The sequence below is a fragment of the Rissa tridactyla genome, chromosome 12 (assembly GCF_028500815.1).
Source record: "Rissa tridactyla isolate bRisTri1 chromosome 12, bRisTri1.patW.cur.20221130, whole genome shotgun sequence".
In the NCBI taxonomy this organism is placed as follows: Eukaryota; Metazoa; Chordata; class Aves; order Charadriiformes; family Laridae; genus Rissa; species Rissa tridactyla.
The window spans coordinates 15,340,935-15,363,719 of record NC_071477.1 but is presented as its reverse complement, the minus strand read 5'-3'; the positions used below and the strand labels follow the sequence as shown (position 1 = coordinate 15,363,719).

Here is a 22,785-nt window from a genome sequence, read left to right as displayed (position 1 = left end):
AGGCGGAAGGAGGTGAGCAGAGTGTCAGTGCATGGCAGCAAGTACCATAGCATGGAGCATGACACTGCTTCCCCTCCAGTCCCTCCGTGGGGGCCTGGAGCAGTGAGAGACACTTGGCGGTTGTGCCCAGGCCTGTGTTCTCCTGATTTGGAGAAGTGGTGATGGTGGGGTTTTCCTTCTGATGAGGTGGGGAGGAAGCATCAGCAATCACAGCCACCCTTTTGTGACCCCTGTTGTACATTTAAAATCCAACTTTACAGTAAAGAGTCGGGCATCGCCTTTTTAGCTACATTTTTTTTTCTGTCAGTTCTGGACAGATAAGCAGCAAAGCAAAAGACAGGAACCATAAGACTGGCAAGCCCACACTGGAAACGGTCTTTGCACAAAACCCGGGGAAGTCTGATCTCTTATCAGACAGCATCAGCCTACCGAGCTGCTGCAGGACACGGACATAGTCAGCCCATTTAGGTTTCCTTTTGATCTGCTAAACAGACACCGGATCTGCCGCACAAGGTATCTGTGTACACATCTGTCACACAAAACCCACAGCTGGCACCTGCGATATCCCTGCTGAAACCACACACAGAAGATATGCTGCTAGCAGTTAGCACTCAGGCTCTTAAAAATACAAGCTCAGAAAACCAAGACCTCTGAGAAGTGTCCTTATGAGAACAAATACAGGTCCACCGAGTGTTACCGCTTCAGGTGTGAAGAGAATCTGTTAATGCTCTTTTCATTCTCCGTCACCACCTCACTAGTTTTCCTGACCATCAGATCGCAAATCAGTTCCACGAGGAACATCCTTGGAGACAGCCATTGCCATCAGACTGCTGCTTCTCCACGCTTCTCATTAACGGGGCTTTCCGAGCGCTGCTGGCCTGCCTGGCTGCTGCTGTAAAACCCAAAGGGAAGGGGTTTCTCTGCTCAAGGTTTTCCATTTCTTGTTTGCCCGTTCATTTTAGTTTGGGAAGGAGACAGACTCTTGTCATTTCTGCTGTGAGTAGAAAGCAAACTGAGGTTTCCCCAGGCCTGCACCTCACAAGGAACGGTGTCAGCGCCAGCCTCACAGCTCCATCAGCATTGTGGCAGCCGAGAGCACTCAAACACACCACGACTGCTAACTCCGTACCACACCACACCAACCCATGTTGCCATCCTTTGAGCTTTTAGCCGAGGCCAGATCTCGAGACCCCTCAGTTGTTCGGGAGAAGCTTCCCACATTTGCAAAGAAAACTCATCTGGTTTTTGGCTTTGTCAGAGTCACCCTGACGCTCCCACATTGTAGATCTTGTCCAGAAGTTGAAATAAGGCTAGGCACCAGAATTAGACATAAGGGAAAGAACAGGGTGCTGTTATGTGATAAATCAAAGCATTCGGTCATGAGGCCAGAAACATTTGCATCAGAGGGAGCTCAGAATAGAAATGGAGCATCAAAAATTTTGGCCACTGGAGTACCACAAAGATCTAACGACTCTAGTGTTTTCACGGCTGATTTTAATAGCCGGGTCACAGTATCTGTGCTGTAAATTCGTAGTCAAAGCATGTTATACAGACTGTTTTCCTACAAGTCCATCAAGGGCTTCACCTGGCCCAGCTCCAGGAGAGAAGGTCCCGCCAGATCTGGCGTAGCTGGTTTTGGAGAATACGTAGTTGAGCAAGATCTGCGCGAAGCTCTCCACTTAGATTAGTGTCATACTTCACCTTGATGATAACTAAAAATAAAGTGCTGCAATAATCAACTAGATTGACTAAGACAGATGCTGCTTTTAACATGTGTACTGTAATTAACTTACACAAGGCTAGAAAGCTCCATCTCAGCCTCTTCCCACAGTGGAGGAAGTTTGGCTTTCTAATAATAGGAGCTGGTAACACATGTTGAATTATAAAGAAATCAAAGTTGGTTTTGGCAGGAACAATCCAGATTTGTCGTGCTTCCATTTAATCTCCAAGTCTGACAGGCGTTCATCTCCCCATGGACCGGCTGCTTTTTGCGGAGTTCCTTCTGAATTTCTTTCCTCTGGCATAAGGTAGGGCACAAATTCTTTGCGGTGGGAGGGGAGGATTGCTTTCTCTGCCCGTCCTCTTGACAATGCACGTGCTGACTTGCTCTCACGTGCCATATGGTTTGCACACACTAGTTAGCGACCACACACACACACACACACGCATCGCAGCTAATCTGGACGCACGCTATGTGTGCACACCCCCACAAAACCTGGTGCAGCTACAAGCTATAGGCTTCGGTCGGAGCGGCCTCACCCGGAACTGTCACATATGGGATTACACGGCACTGTCTGAGCGGCGGATAAAAGATGCTTCACTGCCCTCCTCCATTTTCCAGCCTGCAATGTCCTTTCATTGCCTTTTGCTGCTGGTGGCACAGATATCCATTGTTATTCTGGGACACAGCCTCGACAGTAAATCTTAGTTAGCGCTTTCTGGTTTATTACCTTTCCTCACAAATTCTCCCCTAGTCCCAATTTTCAGATCCTGATTCCAACCTACCGTCCTGGCACCCCAGCTCTCTTGGGATCACCACTGGAGTCACCAGCTCCCTCCCGCACACCTGACATTCTCCTTTCCTCTGCAGCTCTCTTTTCTTACTCGCTTGGCCTCTGCTTGGCCAAATCACGTCTTTCGGTAGCCATCTAGCAGGCATGCAGCTCAGGCAGCCCGTTCCTTGCTGGCTTTCATCTCATCAGCTCAGCTGACGTCCACAGCAATGACGTGTGAGCAAGGGCTTTTTTGTATTCTAAAAACCCAGAATCCATACACAACTGTTAATTTTTGGTTGCTAGACCATGTCCTGTGCCTTTTTTCTAGTGTTTGTTGCCAGGTTAAGCAGCCCATAATGCCCTCGCGTCTCTAGCTTGCCTTGTCAAGATGCCCTCCTTCACACAGCCCCGTGCACACAGAGCATCCCGGAGGGAGCGCAGAAGCTGTCCCTCTTCATCTCACCACTTCAGATCAGCTCAACTAACAATGACGGACCCTCATTCTGCTTTGACACTTGCTGCCTGCATTTCCCTGTGCTCTTAGGTCTGCAGAACCATTTCTCCTAGTCTGACTCCTACTTCCACACATGAAAAACTCGCTCCCGCAGTAATATTTGGGCACTGTTTGCGTTTGTGTGTGTGTGTGTGTGTGCAGACACCTGCTCCAAATCCTCACTCTTGAAGGGACAGTTTTCGGCCCCTCGCTACAAGAGGGACATTGAGGTGTTGGAGCGTGGCCAGAGAAGGGCTACGAAGCTGGTGAGGGGTCTGGAGGACAAACCTTATGAGGAACGACTGAGGGAGCTGGGGTTGTTTAGCCTGGAGAAGAGGAGGCTGAGGGGAGACCTTATCACCCTCTACAACTACCTGAAAGGAGGAGGTAGAGAGATGGGGACTGACCTCTTCTCCCTGGTGACAAGTGATAGGACAAGAGGAAACGGGTTCAAGTTACGGCAGGGGAGGTTTAGATTGGATATTAGGAAACATTTTTTCACTGAAAGGGTTATTAAACATTGGAATAGGCTGCCCAGGGAGGTGGTGGATTCACCATCCCTGGAGGTGTTTAAAAAAAGGGTAGATGGGGCACTTAGGGACATGGTTTAGAAGTGGCTTTTGTCAGGGTAGGTTAAAGGTTGGACTTGATGATCTTAAAGGTCCCTTCCAACCTCAGCGATTCTATGATTCTATGATCTCGGAGGCAGAGAAGCATGGCTGCAGCTGCAACGGGCCAGGGGCACGCTCACGCAGACAGCCCTCGGCTCCAAAGGCTGCACCTCCCAAAGCCCGCGCTCAACACGTCCAAAGGCTTCAAAACACTCAGGGCACTGCACACACAAACGAGCACCCTCCCAAGCTCCTGCACCCCTGCAGTTCCCTAGCTTCGGGGGGGGTGAAACTTCGCAGACCTGCTGGGGACAGCCAGCACCTGAAAACCTCACCTCAGAGTCCTCAGACGTTAACGGGAAGCGAGCGACAGGGACTTCATTCAGGTGCCCTTAGAGAGTTATTTTAAAATAATTTTTTCCCCAGTTTTTATCTCCTTAGGATGCCAGACGAAAAGCTTTCGGCCGCGTCCACGCTGACCTGGCTTCCACGAGCACCGTCTGCCTCCTGTGGCCCTTGGGGAGGTAGGGCAAGCTCAGGATCCGGCAGGCAGGCAGTGCCCGGGTGGACAGGCACAAGTGAGATCTCCTGACTGCCTGCTCCGATGTAGACTCAACAAATTCACCCTTGAATTTGCTTTGCTGTAAGACCTAGCCTCTCTCTTGCGGCTCGCTTGTTATTTATTCATTAAGTTTGGCTATTACGCAAAGCAGCGGTCACTTGCAGCGCAAGTACAGTGCTGAGAGGAGTCACAGAGGATTAGATGTAGTAAATCAGTGTGGTTTCCTCCTGATGTATTAAACAAGGAAAAAGCATAAAGCAGGAAAGCATTCTTGTAATGGGAGAGACGGACACGTGCAGAGAAGATGGAGAGGCAGAGTGTAACCACGTTAACTAAACAAGCCCTGCAGAGTTTACTGTCCCTTATGACTTTCATCCCTATCTGTTGAGCTTCCTAATGAGGACACGTGACTTCATTTTGCCCTCACGTCACTTCAGCCGATGCAAATCAGGTTTGCTCCTGTCTGCTCCGTCTGTTAACATCGGCAACAGGCAGGTCGTGTCCCTGATGCCCTCATTAGAGGCAGCGCCAGTAGCCCTGGGCCATCTGGGTGCCTGCTCTGCTGCGCTCAGACACGTCTAAGGAAGCTTAGACACAGGTCCTGAGCACACCCGAACTTGGGCGACGTGAGCATCACGAGCAGGTTCTTCAGCTCCCCCTGCACCTCAGTCGCTCCCCCGCCTGCTGGGGTACCAGCTCTGCTGTGCCTCAGGAGAGCTCTGCACGGTGGCCATGCCACAGCTGCCTTTCTCCATGAGAGAAGGGGACGGCGGGGAGCCCCTCAAAGCCAGCAGACCCTCTGTTTCAGGATCCAGTCTGCTGCCACGCTTCCCCGGCGCTTTATTTACAGCTCTACTCTTCACCACGCAGGAGAGCTCTGGACTGTGCTATGATGCACTGCAGCTTTCATGGAGGCAAGAAGCGACCGCCTCATGTGGGATGGGGTGGTCGAACAATTGAACAAAAAGAAGAGAGAAAGAAGCAAACAGCGTCCCCAGAGCACTGTCGCTACCAGAGTGGCGCTGTTTTAGTTCCCCTTTGAAACCCAATGCTGCATTTCAAAGCATGATGCTTTGATTGAAGCTAATTTAAACAAAGTCCTGGGACTTTGTGGAAGATGACGAAATCTTGGCAAGGGTCGAGTTTCATGGTATAGAAGTTACATATTGCGGGAAGTGCCATGTGCTGGACAATGTGTCCCTGCCCAGGGCAGGGGGGTTGGAACTAGATGATCTTTAAGGTCCCTTCCAACCCAAACCATTCTGCGATTCTACGATTTCTGGCATCCCTTGGGGCATCCCTTCCAGCAGCACTTGCCCCAGGCAGCAAAGTACCAGGATTTGCTGTATTGCAGTTACAGGCATAGTTTTCCAAGGCTCATATTTCAGTTGAATCAAAAGTTTTCATCCAAACATGCAAAGGCTTCTCAGGTAGACATAAGTAATGTAAACGTAACTCTTCCAGTTCTCTTCCAACCCAGAAGAGAGGAATGACATTTCAGTTTCCTCAGATTTGTACCTTTGGACCAAAGGTTAACCAAAACCAAGCTCCAGCTCTTCCAAAGGGAAGTTAGATCCATAAATACAAAAGGTCAAATGGAAGCATGTAGCAGAGGCTCTGGCTGCTCTGACTTGTGAAGGTTTTGCACATGGTGCCAGGTAGGAAACACAGCTCTGACCATCTCAGTGATTTCCAGAAGAGAACACATGCTCGCAAATACAATACACACAGAGTGATCATCTGCGCAAATGGCAAATTTAGCATTTATCCAGATACTCCATCCCTTTATTATAAGCTACTGCTCTTCTCTCTTGCTTCTCACTGCTAATTAGCACAGGTAGCCCGCGAGCTGACCAGGGAAACACGGTAGGTGGAGCATTTCGTGATCAGCGAGAGATCCCCCTTCCCCTTCTGCAATGGAACAGGGAAAACCCACCCTGCCTGGACCGGGCTGTTTCTGGGATGAGCAGAGTCAGGAAGAGCCCTGGCTGCCAGGCTGGGAAGGGACCTCCATGCCACAGCACAGTCCACGTGGGAGGGTGGCCATGTCAGACTGGGAGAGGAGGCCCCAGAATTAGTAATGAGGGAAGGGAGTAAGCAGTGGGTGATGTTTTGGGGGACTAAACCATCAGAGATGATAAATACTCTGCCGGGGACTGAGAGGCAGGACGAGGACAGGCCGGACTACAGGGAGTCCCATGTCCCCAGAAACCGAGACCTCACAATGGAGGATGATCTGATGGAGGGTCAGGCGCAGCCCCCCCCCATAGGTGGATTGTGACATGGTACTTGTCAGCACCAAGAAATGCCAAACCTCTCGGCAGCTGGAAATGCCAAGCCCTCTTGCTGCCACGGGACCTCCAACCAGAGGGGACAAGAGCAGAGGAGAGCCATACCAGGGCTCCCTGCCACCTCCTCCCCAGTTACAACCACAAACCCTCAATTCTTGTTTCCAGTAGAATTACCATTTGCAGCAAGATCACAGCATGCAGCAGCTGTAAACGTAACAAAATTGGGCTGGCTGTTTTTTCTATGACTCAAAATGTTCTCAAAATGCAGTCAAAGCCATTTCAGCTAGTTTCACTTAAAAAAAGTCTAGCAAACCTGCGAGTTTCACACAAAACGCAAGCCATAAACCATCAAAGGTTCTGTTAGAGGGTTGGTGAACTTTAGCAATGCCTTTGATGAAAATGGTCTGAGTTTCAAGGGTGTAATGAAACCCCAAATCATTCAAGTTTCACATGGTTGCAAATATTTCTCACAGTTCTGATCAAAGGTGTATTCAGCAGGGAAGAAGCTTTGATTTTGCAGTACAGGGGACGTGCTGAAATTTTCAAAGCCGGGCCCTGGGATTTAAATGAGCAGTTCTTCTTGGAAGCGATACAGCTAAACTTAGCAACGCTTAGGGGGAAGTAACGTGAGAATGGCATGTGTGGATTCCTCCTGCTACCCCTAACCCCCGTCTCTGGGGGAAGTTTTAATCCCCTATGCCGAGGTTCAGGAGGCTGCATCCACCTGCGGCGTGTTGGGGTTCAACTGCTGCCCTCCCTCCATGTCCATTTCCAATGCTCTCCCCTGACTTCGCTCCGCCGGCTGCTGACACTGCTGCTCTGCAGCACAGCACTTCGGAGGAGAAGCGCAGGCGTGTTTCAAGGAGGCGGTGGCGTTAATGCGGGGCTGGTTGCTGACCCACATTCCGGCAGACAGGCGCAGAAGGCAGGCACCACGCCTGGGGACCTCTTCCTGGCCACCTCTGATGGGTCCCTCCGCCACCCTGGGTCTCCCTGGCCAGCACCACCTTGGGTGGAACGGGAAAGCAGCTGCATCTTTCACTGCACGTGGTGAGGAGACCCAAATCCCCCCAGAGCCAGAGGCATATGTAAATGTCTGGTTTTAATACCACCGCCTTGCTGTGAAGTCTTCATTTGTGACAAAGATTTCCATAGCAACAGACTGATCTCACTAGCAGGACTGTGGTCCCCTTGGAAGAGCAGGTGGAAGGAGGGAATAGAGAAAGCACAGCGCTGCACAAAATGCTAAAGAGAAGTAGAGATGAGTATTTATGTAAGCAGAGTACCAGTCTCCTGCATGCCAACACTCCCAAAGAAAGGGAATTCACCAGGCAACCTGTGCAGGGGATGCTGCGAATGTGTTAGACTGGGGCTAAAGAGACACAGACTCTGCACAAATCACATCGAATGGTTAGAGTTGGAAGGGACCTTAAAGACCATCTAGTTCCACCCCCTGCCCTGGGCAGGGACATCTCCCACCAGACCAGGTTGCTCCAAGCCCCGTCCAACCTGGCCTTGAACCCCTCCAGGGATGGGGCAGCCACAGCTTCTCTGGGCAGCCTGGGCCAGGGGCTCACCACCCTCACAGCAAAGAATTTCTTCCTAATATCCAATCTAAATCTCCCCTCTTCCAGTTTAAAACCATCCCCCCTCATCCTATGGCTCCCCTCCCTGATCCAGAGTCCCTCCCCATCTCTCCTGGAGCCCCTTTAGGGCCTGGAAGGGGCTCTAAGGTCTCGCCGGAGCCTTCTCTTCTCCAGGCTGAACCCCCCCAGCTCTCCCAGCCTGTCCTCACAGCAGAGGGGCTCCAGCCCTCGCAGCATCTCCGTGGCCTCCTCTGGCCCCGCTCCAACAGGTCCATGTTCTTCTTGTGCTGAGGACTCCAGAGCTGGACACAGTACTCCAGGTGGGATCTCCCCCAAGCGGAGCAGAGGGGCAGAATCCCGCCCCCCTTGCCCTGCTGGCCACGCTGCTGGGGATGCAGCCCCCCCTTGATTTGCCCGTGCACAGCTCAGGGATCCCGGCGCTGCTCTCCTTTGCTGTGCCACCGTACGTATCCAAAGGGACATGCTACAGGGAGCTCGGAGGCAGAGGAGCACCTCGGGGTGCTGCAGCCCTTCAGCTAGAGGTGTGCAGAGCAGAGGACACACCTCACACCCTGCATCAGCAGGAGGAAGCTCTTGTCGCAGCCCTGCCAGATATTTGCTCTCTCCCCAGATCACCTCACTAGCCTGTTTCTGTCCTCCAAAGGTGGCTGCTGGTAACACTGACCTACCAGACTGTTCCATAATTAGCCACAGGCTAATCAATGTTTAGATACTGCTAAATCTTCAGTTACTTGGCGCTGCAGGAATGCAAAGCTTTGTCATGCTGATAGGCACAACTCTGTTACACCAAAGATACATTGCAGATGCTGTTTTTCCTGAGAACAACCCATTTTACAGGCAGCCTGGCATGATACTACGATTCATTCCCACATCCAGTTTCCAATCAGGACAAATAATATGCACACGCATTACAGAGCCATCAACTGCTGCCTAAGAGGCAGTAACAATATTTGGTCAGAAAGGGCTGGGGCAGCCAAGGACTTTTTTGGGCAATAGCAAATTTTTCTTTCTAATGTGTTTTGCTTCTTGATAATTTTATTATTTTCACTGAGATATTACAGTAAGTGGCCTGGTAGCACCTTGTGATTCTGACAAATAAATCACATCACGGCAATTTAACCGCAAAGGTAGCACCTTTGGCTGGCATATTTCACTTTAATGTGTCTAGAGGCATTTATGCAGAAAGCCCTGCAAAGGCAAAGCAGATTTTTTTTTTTTTCCTTCCAGTCTGCGTAACTCCCTATTTAGTTGTTTTTATTGTCCAAATAAGAGGCTATTGTTATAACAGGTTCAAATACTAGAAGCTTCAACGGGGAAGGAGAACAAGATCCAGCATCATAGAAAACTTTTGTATCTTCAGCTTTGGTATTAACTGACTTAACACTTCACCCAGCAACACCAAAACTCATTGCTTCTGAAATTCAAGCCTGATAAGGGTTTTACTGCTTTCTGAGATACCGGCAAATATCTTGAGGCGTTTTTTCTTACGCAGATTTCTCTGAAGGTCTGAATGCTTCTATTGCTGAAGGCACCACCATTGTGAGAGTTGTAACCATTTCCCTTACTAAAGCCAGTAAAGAATGACCCAAAAAGAAACATCCAGTTCTTCGGGTTAAGGACAACTGTATGGGTTCACATATTTGTTAATAATTCCTATGTACAGTTTTGTCCTTACCACCACTGGCTTCCACTTACCAGAAGCATCACCCTGCTGCTCACGTCTCCTACCCCATCGCTCCCAAAGCGGAAAGTTGAATTAAAGGGAGAAAAAAAAAAAAAAAAAAAAAAAAAGAAGCCAACAAAACCAACAACCCAAACAAAAAACCTTAAGCACAGGAAAAAGCTTTAGTATCACCCCCTCGCAAAGTTTAAACATAGAGGAGTACTTATAGCCAGCTCCAAGCACACCAGATTCCCCATCTCAAAGCGCTATCCTGGGCAAACCCCCACCTCTCTCCTCACACCAGCAAATCCACAAGCATTTTAGGAGCCAACCTCTTATTCCTCCTGAGGGTAAACAATCAGCTTCCTGCCTGATTTGCTGAATTGGGTGTTTTCTCCCCCTTCATGCAAACGAGCCGTTAATTATTTACAAGCCTGTCTGTAGTGCTCTAGTTTACATGCTGGAATTTACATGATTTATTAAACAAAATAGCATTTAAAAAGAAATCCTGTCATAGATATGTCAGCCTTAAAGGGGACTGAACCTTTTTTTTCTTAAGAAGTAAGTAAATTAAGGAATTGCTGAAGATGCCTTCTTTTGTTTGCAGCCATTTACCCACTTAAATAAACCATCTCCCTCCTCCCTTTCATTCACAGGTTTTGTGATGAAGTCTCCTTAGTTGACTAACCTTTTGTGAGCCTGGCGGTGCTGCAGCAGGAACTGCTTCATGAAGAAGATTATGCATTAATCATGAATTCCTAAAGGACCGTCTTAAAAATCTGGGAAGGTCAGCTGGTAACTCTGTGTTGATTAGTGGCCCAGAAAGCGCAACAGTGAGAAATTAAAAGGGTATTTAACCCTTGCTTAGGTGATTTTTATTTTTTTTAAAACCCAAGCTTTTTTATTTTTTTTTTTCCTGCTGTGAAAAATGAGATTTGGCCTGACAAAACATTTGATAGTGACTGTGGTGGATTGTTCTGATAAAAAGCCTTACAAATGTAGCAAAAGAGATTTCATTTTCCTACTTCAATTTTTTTCTGGAAACAATATCCCGTTTAGAAGGGAACCGCTGCTGCATGTTCCTGAGCATTATTCGTTACAGAAACAGACCGTGATGCTGTCGAGCCCGACTGATTTCTTACTGGGAAGTACTGCGTGCTTCTCAGAGCGGGACCCTCTCTAAATTCAGAGTCTACAGCCTCCAAACGCAATTAGCTGAGCAGCGTCTCCCTTAAGTGGAAACAAAGCCTAATGCATTTAAGGCCGAGTCAAAATGGTTGAAACTGAACTTCAAATAATAAACATATCAATCATTTTTCCTTTGTCGGATTACACCTGTATCAATCATGATCTTCACAACAACCACAAAAGCACGCTTCCTAGACTTCCCACTGCTTTAAGTATCGATGTCCTTGCGCTTGGCACGGGCGACCTGCAATCTCTAACTCATCTCTTGTCAGGTAAAATGCCTTCTAATTTCCTTTTTCGACAAGCAGGTATGATCCATAACTGCTGAAACCCTAGTTTCATTTGTTATTGCAGGAAATTATCTAACTTAATAGAAGTTGCCCTGTAAAATCAGTAAATAACAGGAATTTGGCTGCAGGTAAAAGCTAGATATATTCAAATAGAAATAAAGTTCACATTTGGGCAGTGGCAGTACTTAAATCGCTGAGTCGGGTTAGTGAGAGATGGATGTGGAGTCTTTTGAACTGAGGTCCAGTGTCCTTTTCAAACCCAGTTTTGCTGCCAGTCGCTGGCTTTGATGTAGAAATCCTGGTGTGAACTGTGCTTGCCCGGGTTATCAGCAAGATTGGGCTAGATAAGCGTAACGGGTCGTTCTGGTCTTAAAATCCCTGGAGAGGTAAAGCAGTGAATCCGAGGATGAATTTTTCAACGCTGACACTAATGTCTCTCTTTTTTTGCAGAGCTGAGCTATGGAAACACTTGCCAGCAGCAGAATCCACACAGCAGCTTGCACCAGAGCAAGTGTCTGTGGGAAACACTCCGAGCAAGATTATTACAAAATATTGTCTTGCATCGTGTTAGGGACGTAATCGATGGAGTGGATTATTTTCTTTCTTTCCCGCTGTTGACAAAAGAGCTTCGCTCCCAGCCCACCTGGTGCCTGGCTCCCCTCTGATTTTGGGCAGGCTGGAGTGACTCTAACTAATGAAGTGACTCTGGGCTTTTGGGAGTGTGAACGGAGTGAGAGTCCAGCCTCAGGGGATGCACAAAATGAGCCTTGTTTTCCTCTAGTCTCACGATATGGGAGAAAGACGCGTGCATAATCACAGATAAGGACATCCAGCTAATGTGAGATTTGGGCTCTCCCTAGATTGATGAGACAAAGCTCTGACTAAACCTACTCTTAGCTGTTGAACCCAGTTAGGGATGGGCCCAGGAGCCCCAACAGCGTTAGAGGATGAAGGGACAACAGAGATAATGTGGGAAAGACAAACCTTACGGAGCAAAGACGCAGGTCCCCTCTGGATTGCAGCATGTGTCAAACCGGAGTGCTGCCACCTGCTTCTGTTCCTTGGTTAATGAACATTCTCCGAGGGAAAGAAAAGGATGAGCAAATCATTACTTGATGAGGCAGAAAAAATATCTCAAGACTCAGTCATTTTCTTCCCCTGCCTGTGAGGCTGGACTTACACTTTTTGATTAATAGGATAACAGCGGCAGTATGAGCTTCCCCTCTGACTGCCTCTTAGCTAAATGCGCCATCTCCTCAACAAAACAGGAGTCTGGAACCTTGGGCTCAGTTAGTTCTTTAGCCTGGACATCAGGCAGATCACGATAGCTTATTTGTAATGGGTGGAAAACTGAGAGCACCACTATATGGTGGAGACTTCAGCGCATGGCTCCGGAACAGCCGGCAAATGACCTGGGCCTGCGGTCAGCAAACAACCCGCAAGAGTCGCTGGGAGCTTTTCCACCCACCCCAGTGGGCAGTGGATTAGATTTTTAGGGTCTTAACTCAGAGGCATCCTGCGATATTCTTCAGTATGACGTGTGCGCCCCGAGCGACGCTCAGGAGGTGCCCTGCAGGCTCGGACCCGCGCTGACACAGGCCAGGACTGAGCAGGGGTGGGAAGGCTGAGAGGTTCTTATCTCAGCCCTAGTTCTCTGAGCCCCGTCACTGCTAATGGTTTGCTCATTTTCTGAACGCGTGGTTTGCGTTATTAAGATGGTAGCATCCCTCGTTTGTAGCCGTTTAGCCTCTTCCTTGATTGGTAGTCAAAGGGCTTGTCTCAGACAGGTTTCACATGGGCTTTCCTCGTCAGAGCCTGCCTGGAGCATCCTGGAAGGAAAATTCTCTGAGAGGTGAGGATGAGGATGAAAGTGCCACCTCACACAAGGAGCCTTGAGAGACCAGCAGAGTCCCCAGGACACACCGTGCCAGGTAGGTGGCTTTATGAACAGCTTGTCTGGAGCATGTATCCTTCCAGTACGTTGTTCTGTGATGCACACATAAAACAAGGCTGTCCTCCCACTTTGTACATCTGACTGCAGCAGCTCTTACTTCAGAGAGAGCATTGAGCTGGCAGAGGGAGAGATAAAATGTAGAAGTTGCTTTGGACTCCAGCTTCTAACGCTGTCTTTGGAGCTGAATCCTTCTTGCCAGTGCAATCTTGGCTTGATTTTACACAGGGTTTCTTGATTCTCCCTCTCATCTGCTTCAAACATGGGATTAGGCAAAGCATTCAAAATCAGGAACAACCACCAAAAAACCCCTCAGCTGTTGAATAAACAAACACAGGCCTTCACGGGGTGAAATCAATTCCTGTTAGTATTCTGTGCAATGCAATAGAAGCAATTCTACTTAGCTCTGCCTTAAATGTCACTGTATGTCACACTTTGCAGAAACTGATAGTTCCATTTTCAGCATATTGATCTCCAATGAAATCAATGATTTTGAGCAAGTTCACCTGTCTGATCCACAGAGCAGACTTGAGACACCCGCTCTGCAGCAGGCGTGTACGGAGAGGTCTGAAAATGTAATCGGAGTTGTAGAAGATCGTGTTATGCTGCACATGCACGTAACATCACTGAGCTCCAGGATGTTTCACCTTGTTCATTAAGGAGCTCGTTTCTGTAGGAACACCCAGAGGCCCCATCTAGCAGGAGCTTGGACATGAACAAGGGAATCTGTTCAGTGACAAATGTGCGTGCAGGATGTGGCCAGAAATCTCCTAGCGGCATTTTGAATGATGGATGGAGGCCAACGAAGGGAAAGAGCTATTGAAGTGCAAGGGAAAACATGTCAAAGAACACAAAATAATTCAGGACTCCTTTCCAAGAAGAAGACCTTGCAATAAAGAGCAAATGACGCTTGGTGCATTGGTAAGGAATGGTGAGGAAATCATGTATACTCTCTATGTCTCTTCAAAGTCCATGCAGAGGGAACCAAAACCCTTTCTTTCACTTCTGGCATCACCACAACCAAGTAAATGTATATATGCCCTTATTTACATAGTCTGAATGTACACACCAGTTTTGGCACCGGGGTACAAAATGACAAGAATAGTACCTTCCTTACCCTGTCACTACCCAAAATACGAAACCCTAAAGGAAAAAAAGGGATTTGCCAGGCTTTTAGAGAAGATCTGAACATCTTCCCACAAATCGAGCTAGGCAAATAACTCTCAGAAAGGTTAAAGTCACGAATAAGCTCTGAAAGTTTTCACCCAATGGCTGAAGGACGCTTTGTGCCCTGTATAAACAGGGCCAACTGTGCAGCTTGGTTTCAGTGGGAAAAGGGGATGTGACAGCAATAGCAGCAATGGGCGATTTTTGCAGTTTGGAAGAGCTGTCATTTGCCTTGCTGTGCTTTGGGCACGGATCCAAATGTTGTAGGTCTGAAAAGGACCGACCTGTCCACCACAGCGGTGTAACCTCCGCTCACTTTTGTTTTCTCAAAGCCTGTGTCATTTCCATGGCGGTCTGTTGGCCCTGTCCATCCCAACCTATGGCTCTGGGTACACTTTGGCTTTCCTCCAGGCTGCGACTGCTGAGATCACCCCCCTTACGCCCCTAGAAAAGGGTTTGTGTTCAGCCAGATCAAGTCCCTGGTCCTTCTCGTGGCGTGGCCTCGTGGACAGTAGGTCTGGTGCAGAGAGGGGATGGCTGATAGGGGTGGTCTTTGGGCTGCAGGGTCACCTTCTGCCATGGTCGGAGAGAAGAGTAACAGCGCTAGGTTTGTCCTTGGGAGCCGAGGATGTGTCAGGGATGCCCAGCAGCTGTGTCCAGTGCATGGCCACCAGGGGCAGGGACGGTCCCCTGTGCCTGCTGGGCACAGGGGCCAGCACCCAAAGGTCTTCCTCAGAAGGTTGCTGGGCAGAGGGGGGCCCATCACCCTCGTGTCACTATGCCACCACCCGGCAATGCAGCAGTCATAGAATCATAGGGTTGGAAGGGACCTCTGGAGATCATCTAGTCCAACCCCCCTGCCAATGCCCCTGCCAGTGCAGTCACAATGCCCCAGGGCAGGATAAAGACGGCATCCTTCCCTGTCCCACTGCCAGCCTGCTCAGCTTTGCCATCAGGAAGACCTGGCCTGGGGACAGCCCGAAGATATCCAAGAGGAATTCTTTGAGGACCCAGTGGAATTACTTGAAGAGGGCTGAGGGAAGAAGAGTGGAGGGTGGACGAGGCTGCTGGAGGCTCTCTGCTACAAGGCCAGCTCCTGGTGGGGCCAAGTTTAAAGCTCATCTGATGCATTGAAGTCCTGCCTCAGCCTTCGGGGAACAGATGCCAGGTCCTCAGGAGATGAGAAGAACCACCACCCCCTGGAGTTGTCCAAGACTATCAGGCATTTTCGTCTGGATAACAGTGGCAAGACAAGGGAATGCCTTTTTGAGAAGCACTGCAGAGCTTGCTGTCCTCATCCCCTGCAGAGACAGCAACCGTAAGAAATAGGACGCACAGATGATGCAAGGGGTCCCAGTGTTTTGGAGCACCCACTGGTGTCCTACAAGGCATGGGAAGGATTCATGACCCAAGGTCGATCAGGCCAGGGGTATTTGCCTCTGAGATAGCTCCAGGTTGAGGGAGACAGGGGTTGGGCATCTTCTGGGAGGCATGACCAGCCCGTGGGACAAGGAGGCAGGTCTTGCTCACATGCTCAGGGAGGAGCCAATCCCCAGCTCTGGGGTCAGGAAGGAATTTTCTCACAGGGTGGATTGGAACCGGTCCCCTGGGGTTTTTTGCCTTCCTCTGCAGCATTGAGCATGACCACGACCACTTGTCAGGCCTCCTCTGGTCCATTTTGGCTAGGTTACTGCCTGCTGCTCATGCCCCATGAAGATGGGCTCTCATGCCCTGCAGTTAGGGGAAAGGCGGCTTTTTTTTTCCCCCAGAGTGGACAGGCAAGTATCCCTGGGGTTGTTTTGCCTTCCTCTGCAGCACTGAGCATGACTACTTGCCAGGGTTCCTTTGGGCCATTTTGGCTAGGTGCCTCACGCTCACGCCCCATGAAGGTGGCCCCCGTGCCCCGCATCCCAGGGAAGGAAGCTTTCTTTGTCCCCAGGGCAAAGAACTCTGCTGGTCCTCATGCTGAGCATTACGTCAGTGCTGAACACAGAAAGAGCACCTCATGCTGAAGTGCCAATTCCTTTTTTCTGCAAAACCAAGATCTCCTGTGCAGGAAGTGCATTGAGCAGACAAGCCTGTAAGATCTAGGGACAATATGGTCAGGAGCACTACAGTTAATGCACCGCTGGGACAAGGAGTCACCTTTCTTCCTTACTGAGGACTACAGTTAGACCTGCTAGATGCTGCAGTCTTCCCCCAGAAGAAAACTGCCTGAAGGCGTATGCCTTAAAGCTTTCACAGAACGTGCTAACATAACGCAATGGCAGGTTGGAGTACTGGGATAAATTAATCACTCGCGTGGCTCTGACCCCACGTTCGCTGCTAGTTAACTAAGAACCAGGCTGAACGTGGGCACTGGGCACAGCAGGCAGCAGCAATCCCAGAGCCCTGGTTTGGAAGAGTTGTGTTCCTGTTCGGTTTTTTGAAATGAATGTAGCAAAAAATACCGAAGGCTCCTAATGGCTGAGGCTGCATTTTATTAGAACACAAAAAATAACAAACTAGAACAAAACTAGCAAGATTAACTCCAGGACAAAAAAAACAAATCTTTGCAGATTAGACCTGACTTTCAGGGTTGAAACAAGTTTCTTCTGGGTCTTTGTCTGTCACCTCTGCTTCTGGGCAGAGAGTTGTTCCCTGATGGAGGAATTGGTGTTCAAAGTTCCCCAAGCATCCCCCGGCCATGCTGATGGCTCTTAGAATGATAGAATTGCCTAGGTTGGAAGGTACCTTTCAGATCATCTAGTCCAACCTTCAAATTAACTCTGTCGAAAAGCATCACTAATCTAAATCACATCTCTAAGCGCTACATCTACCTGTCTTTTAAACACCTCCAGGGACGGTGACTTAACCTCTTCCCTGGGCAGCCTGTAAAGAGCTATGTATTCTTCATCTTCTTCACCTACCCTCTTGTTCTCAGGACTGCCTCCAAGCCAACATTACATCAGAGAATAAGCAATCTCCAGGTGCGAGGACAATGCAATCAAACGGTCTCTCCCTTCTGCCTGGCCACACCACCACTTTGGCAGGATCACAGAACTCCAGACTGGCAGGGGTTGGAAGGGACCTCTGGAGATCATCTAATCCAACCCCCTGCCAAAGCAGGTTCACCTAGACGTGAACACCTAGGATGTCTTTGTCCTGGACTACGAGCAAACAGTTTTATCACCTGTCTCCTGCAGATATGCACAGACCCTCTTCTTACTGGGACCTTCCCAGATTATGTAGAGGCAACAGCTGGAGAACATTCCCATACAGGACATTGTTAACTATTGGGGTCATCTGAGATTAATGACAATATTTACCCAGAAACAGGCTGGGCAATTACTGAGGACCACGTTGGGCACAGGGGACTTTTCACAGTGAGCCCATTGGTGGACAAATAGAAACACAGAGAGCAAAAACTTTCCCCACCTTGCTCCTTTGAGCAGAAAAACAGATGGTGCTTGAAAAGGGGCTTATGGAGGAGATAAGTGAAATATCTGATGAGAAAGCTGCTTTGCTCCTCCACTGGACAAACTGGAAAACAGAGTGCAGGAGTTGCATGAAGTGCTCCAGCTGCATTCAAGATGGCTGAGTTCTAGATACTGTGCCTTTTACGTCCTTCATTCATATGCCCCTGATGCTCTGATGGGCTATATTTATCAAGCCCCTTTGACAGTCTCCTCTGAACTTTGAACATCAATTCTTTCTCCTTTCATCTGCTTCGAGTTGCCTCCATTTTTTAAGAGCAGTCTGCCAGAGGAATGTGTTCGGCAGAAATTTGTCACTCCCTTCCACCCGCACACACGCCCCTCTGAAGATGAGCTGTACAGGGTGCTGTCGCCAAGGCTTTAATCTGTGGGAGGCTTCTCAGTACAAACCAGTCTCCCGGGGGGTGAACCTCGCTCTGCTGTGCACTTACCTTGTCTCTGTTGGGCCCCTTACGGCACATGTGGGGCAAGAGTGGAGAAGCTGGTTTTGGTGGGCTTAGGGAGACTTGCAGGGCAATGAGCTTTCTATGGGGTGCTGGTGTGGCACAGGAGGTTTGCTGGGATGGAGGCAGCCCAGGGCAGGGAATGTCTCTTTTCCTAGTTGCAGAAAAGATCCGTGCTCAGAGAGTCAGCACCGGTCCAGAACTGTGCTAAGGACAACAATGCAAGGAACGAACGGTGGGCTTCCAACACCCGGGTGAAGCTACACAGAACCAGCTGCAGCCCATAAGGCCCCAAAATGCCACGCTGTTGGTGTGGCCTGGATTGATGCTTTTGGGAAGATAGAGCCTGGAGAAGAGAAGACTGAGAGGGGATCTCATCAATGTTGATCAATAGCTAAAGGGCGGGTGTCAGGAGGATGGGGCCAGACTCTTTTCAGTGGTGCCCGGTGACAGGACAAGGGGCAACGGGCACAAACTGGAACATGGGAAATTCCATCTCAATGTGAGGAAAAGCTTCTTTACTGTGAGGGTGGCAGAGCCCTGGCACAGGCTGCCCAGAGAGGGTGTGGATTTTCCTTCTCTGGAGAGATTCAAAACCCACCTGGATTCATTCCTGTGCCACCTGCTCTGGGTGACCCTGCTCTGGCAGGGGGTTGGACGGGATGATCTCCAGAGGTCCCTTCCAACCCTGGCCGTTCTGTGACATTCAAAGTCTTTTCGGATCCATGGTGACACTGCATTGTACCAGCTCTGGCAGCGCTGCTTCCTTGGCAGGGTTCCACTCCACAGGCATACCCTTATCCCTGCATCCCACCCTCTGAGCCCTCCGTACGCTAGCATCGTTTGCACGGCAGTAAGGAATGGGCTGAGAAGCACGGGGATTTTTTGATCTAATATGTATGGAAAGTATCTCTGATACATTTATTATGTTCTTACATACCTGCCTTCAGCAGAGCGCCATCTCAGCAAACCCAGTTTCTCTCCATATTTTGAGAAACTGTAGTGCAATCAGAGTATTTCCTACTAAATAAAGAAGTACAACTTGCTCAGTGGGGATTAGCCCTAAGAACTTTACTCTTTCCAGTCTGCTTCCTGGGCCCATGATGGGTACAGCTCCGTCCCACTCGGAGGCTGCTTTGTCCTCTTTCTCCCCGCGCTCTTGGATCCTGTGGGGAGTCTCCTCCAAAGGCAGGTTTGAGCCTCAGCGCTTGCTGGGGCAGCCGACAAGCCCGAGCAGTCCCGGGCAGCCCACAAGCTGAGCCCAAGCCTGAAAGCCCAGAGGGTGTTCTGAGTGACAAACAAGAATATTCTGGAATAGGAGCGGGAAGTAATTTTCTCCTTTTCTGACCTATTGTTAGTGCAGTTGTAGGGGAAATGGCAAACTCCACTGCTCTGGTCTTTGCTTCTAACAAGCTCTCCAGCACCCCTGCAAGGAATTTTATTTTAGCATGATGGGTTTTAGAATTTAATTTTCAGTGGTTCAGAATTTGTGACCCTCCAGTGCACCTGAGCTCATGGAGTACAAAAGCATTTGCCGCTTCTCCTCACCACACAGAAAGATACTTGGCTGAATTTCGCTTTTAAGTTTTAGAGCTGGATAAAGAAAAGAAAGGACTCATGAATATTCTTTTGAGCCAACTCTGCATATTCCTGGACCTGGGCTTCAGACCTTTTCCACTGATTTTCCAACTATTTGTCGAAGATGGGTTTTTCATTCCCAACAAAAGTTGGCCAAAGCGAAAGTGTCCTGAATATGTGGAGACCAACTTCATCCCTGGGGTGGCAGGCTCACGGTGCTGGATCCCATTGCACCCCATCTGTTTTTCTCACCAAACCAGCTGGGAGTCAGTTGTTTCCGTCTTCGTGTTGACGGAGAGTCTGCAAACAGTAGAAGTGACCAGAGAGGTTCTGCAGAGCAGGGTGGGCTCTCGGCACCGGCACAAAATGGGCTGGAGGCAAGGGAGCAGCCTGGCACAGACCCTGCTGCCGCCATGCTCCGTACGGCCGGATTTATTTACAGATCCTTTATGTTCTTTCCGTCTCCTGCGGAGTCTTGCCTGCTTCACGGATCCCAGCTGCTTTGGAACGAAACGTGGCGCTGGTGCTGAGAAAGCTCTCTGGCAGCATGGCTCCAGGAAGGAGAAGGAGGAGAAAGAGGAGGAGGCCACGTGAGACCGTGTCCAACCCCGGCATGGGATCTGCTGCGTCATCTCCGATCCGTGTCTGCGATGAGGAGGGCACAGCAAGGCAGGCCAGGGCTTTTCCTCTGTGATGCCGAGCTCAGACAGAGCAGGAGAGGAGCCCGGTTTCCCAGGGCTGTTCCAAAACACAAGTGGAGAGAAGCAGCTGCTTCCTGAAATGGCAGGATCCGCCCCCCCCCGCCGTCGCCAATGCCATGAAACTGTTCTTATAACAGCTGTTTGCAGCTTTTAAAGTTTTCCTGGCCAGGTTTGAATCTTGCTTTTAATCCTGTAAGACAGTTGTCTAGCCCTGAAGCAGCTACCAGGCATCGTTTTTAGAGCAGGACATGTTATCCCTGTTCTCGCCCTCCCGGCGCAGGCAAGGTGAGAAGCAGAGCCGAGAACAAAGGTCACCGAGCATGTCATTAAAACTCTTCCATTTGCCTGACAAATAATCAGGATGAACCTGAAAACGGTGACAGAACTGCAACAGCATTGGCATCGAGGAGATGTGGTGGGATGCGCCACAGGATGGGCCGTTAGCGTTTGGCTGAAGCGGTGCCAATCCGGGCCTGAAAAACACGCAGCCCAATTCCTGCAGCTATACCGCTGAAGTGGTGGGGAGCTCGGGGGGGGGCACTGATGAGCAGGTCCCTAAGAGGCTAATGAGCAGTCTGGCTGCTCTCCATCGAAAGCCTAGTGGAAGTGGGTACAAGACCCCTGGGATGGTGCAGGAGGGGAATGTGCGGACTGGGAAATGTCCAAATAGAGCATTCACATACAGCGTGAAGTGAGTGGAAGCTTGTGCCGAGCACGTGGATAAAGCAACTTAAATGTGACAGGCGCATGAGAACCGACACGTTCTCAAAAGGGGCTATATCTGCATTATACAAAGCACAAGGAATAGATTAAATGTATGTTTAGGAGAGCCGTTTTAGAATTAGAGTTTCTGGGTGGCTGGAAACACCTTTTGTTCCAGCTAGTGGAGGAAACTGCCAAAAAAAATCAGCCTCTTGGGGTTTGATTATTGAGGAAGAGTAGAGAAAAAGAGAGAACAGGGAAGAGCAGGTGGGTGAAACAGCAGGTTTGGGAGGTGGTTTGGGAGGAGCTGCTGAGGATGGGAGAGGAGGAGATGGGCAGGACCAGAAGAGGACTTTAGGGAGAGGCTGGGGATGGCAAGAATTATCTGATGCCCGTGGAGCTGGAGCCATTAATCAGGCATTTATATCTGCTTTCTTGTAAACAACTGACCGCCTTGTAAACAACATCACTAGCTCCATCCCTCTGTACTGGAGGCCATGAGAGTTTTAGCAGCTTTCTACTGCTCCTCATCATAGGGTAACTGAAGCACTTTCTGTGGATCTCAACATCCAAATCCTGCTAATTAAATGTGTGAGAAATCAGTACTGCTGGACTGTTGGATATTTTTTCTTCTCGGCTTTTGATTTTTTTTAAGAATCCCTGAGCTCAGGGCATTAGTCGGTTGGCAAAGCCGAGATCTCAAAAGCTAGACAGCGTCTACACATCCTAAATTCACCTCTCCAATTCTGCATGATGCAATTAATTTTAATGAACTGTTCACATGCATGCAAGAGCTGACCTGCACCTGCTTTCCCTGCCTCCTCGTGCTCCTGGCAGTGCAGCCCCTGCAGGTGTTTGGTTATCGGCTCTTTTCTTTGGGGCTGGGCAACAGCAGGTGACAGGGATTAACTGGGATTCAAGATATTTTTCCTTGACAGGCAGCTATTTCAGCACGTGCTAAAATGTTTTTGGGAAACGTGGCCCAGGATAGGTCAGAATTGGAGCCCCAAAGAGTTTAAGGAACCTAACGTTCTCCAGGGTGAGTGAAAGAGTTGATACAAATTCCAGTTATTCAAGAGATGATTGAAAAGCATCTGTCACAACAGCACATGTAATGTTAGCCTGCCCAGCACGTGGGTTACGGCCCTGCCCAAAAATGCTGGTGATCTTTCTTAATCAGCCTCTAATTCCTTCCTCCTAATTTCTTGCAACATAATGATCTTGCTGTACCGGATCTTTTATTCCCGAGTGATGTCGCAGAAGCCGTCGATGGTGTGTTGGCAACCTGAGAGGAGCCTCTTGCCTCGAAGTGTCCGGGTGAGGATCTCGGAGGGATGCAGAATAAGGCAAGATATTTTGCAGCATATCATCAGCCGCTACTGAAAGTGCTAACATGAATCCCTCGCCAGTCATAGGTTGCAAGCAGCAATCAGATCCTGCCTGTTACGCCTTTGATGAGGCAAGTCGCAGTGTCTTGGAAGTAAAACTGTCTGTGACTGACATATTTTCCCTCAGCTGCCAGGGTAATAAGTTATTTCTGTGCAAAAACTGAGATGTAATTATTCCT

The 22,785-nt window shown here is 49.3% G+C and overlaps 1 long non-coding RNA gene across 1 annotated transcript; it reads left to right on the top strand.

The window, feature by feature from the left end:
• The first annotated feature begins 1,892 nt into the window (after positions 1–1,892).
• Positions 1,893–12,797, top strand: LOC128916692 (uncharacterized). The gene is made up of 3 exons (XR_008469037.1): positions 1,893–2,027; positions 10,379–10,509; positions 11,651–12,797. It is a non-coding gene; the product is annotated as an uncharacterized LOC128916692 (long non-coding RNA).
• Positions 12,798–22,785: the final 9,988 nt, after the last annotated feature.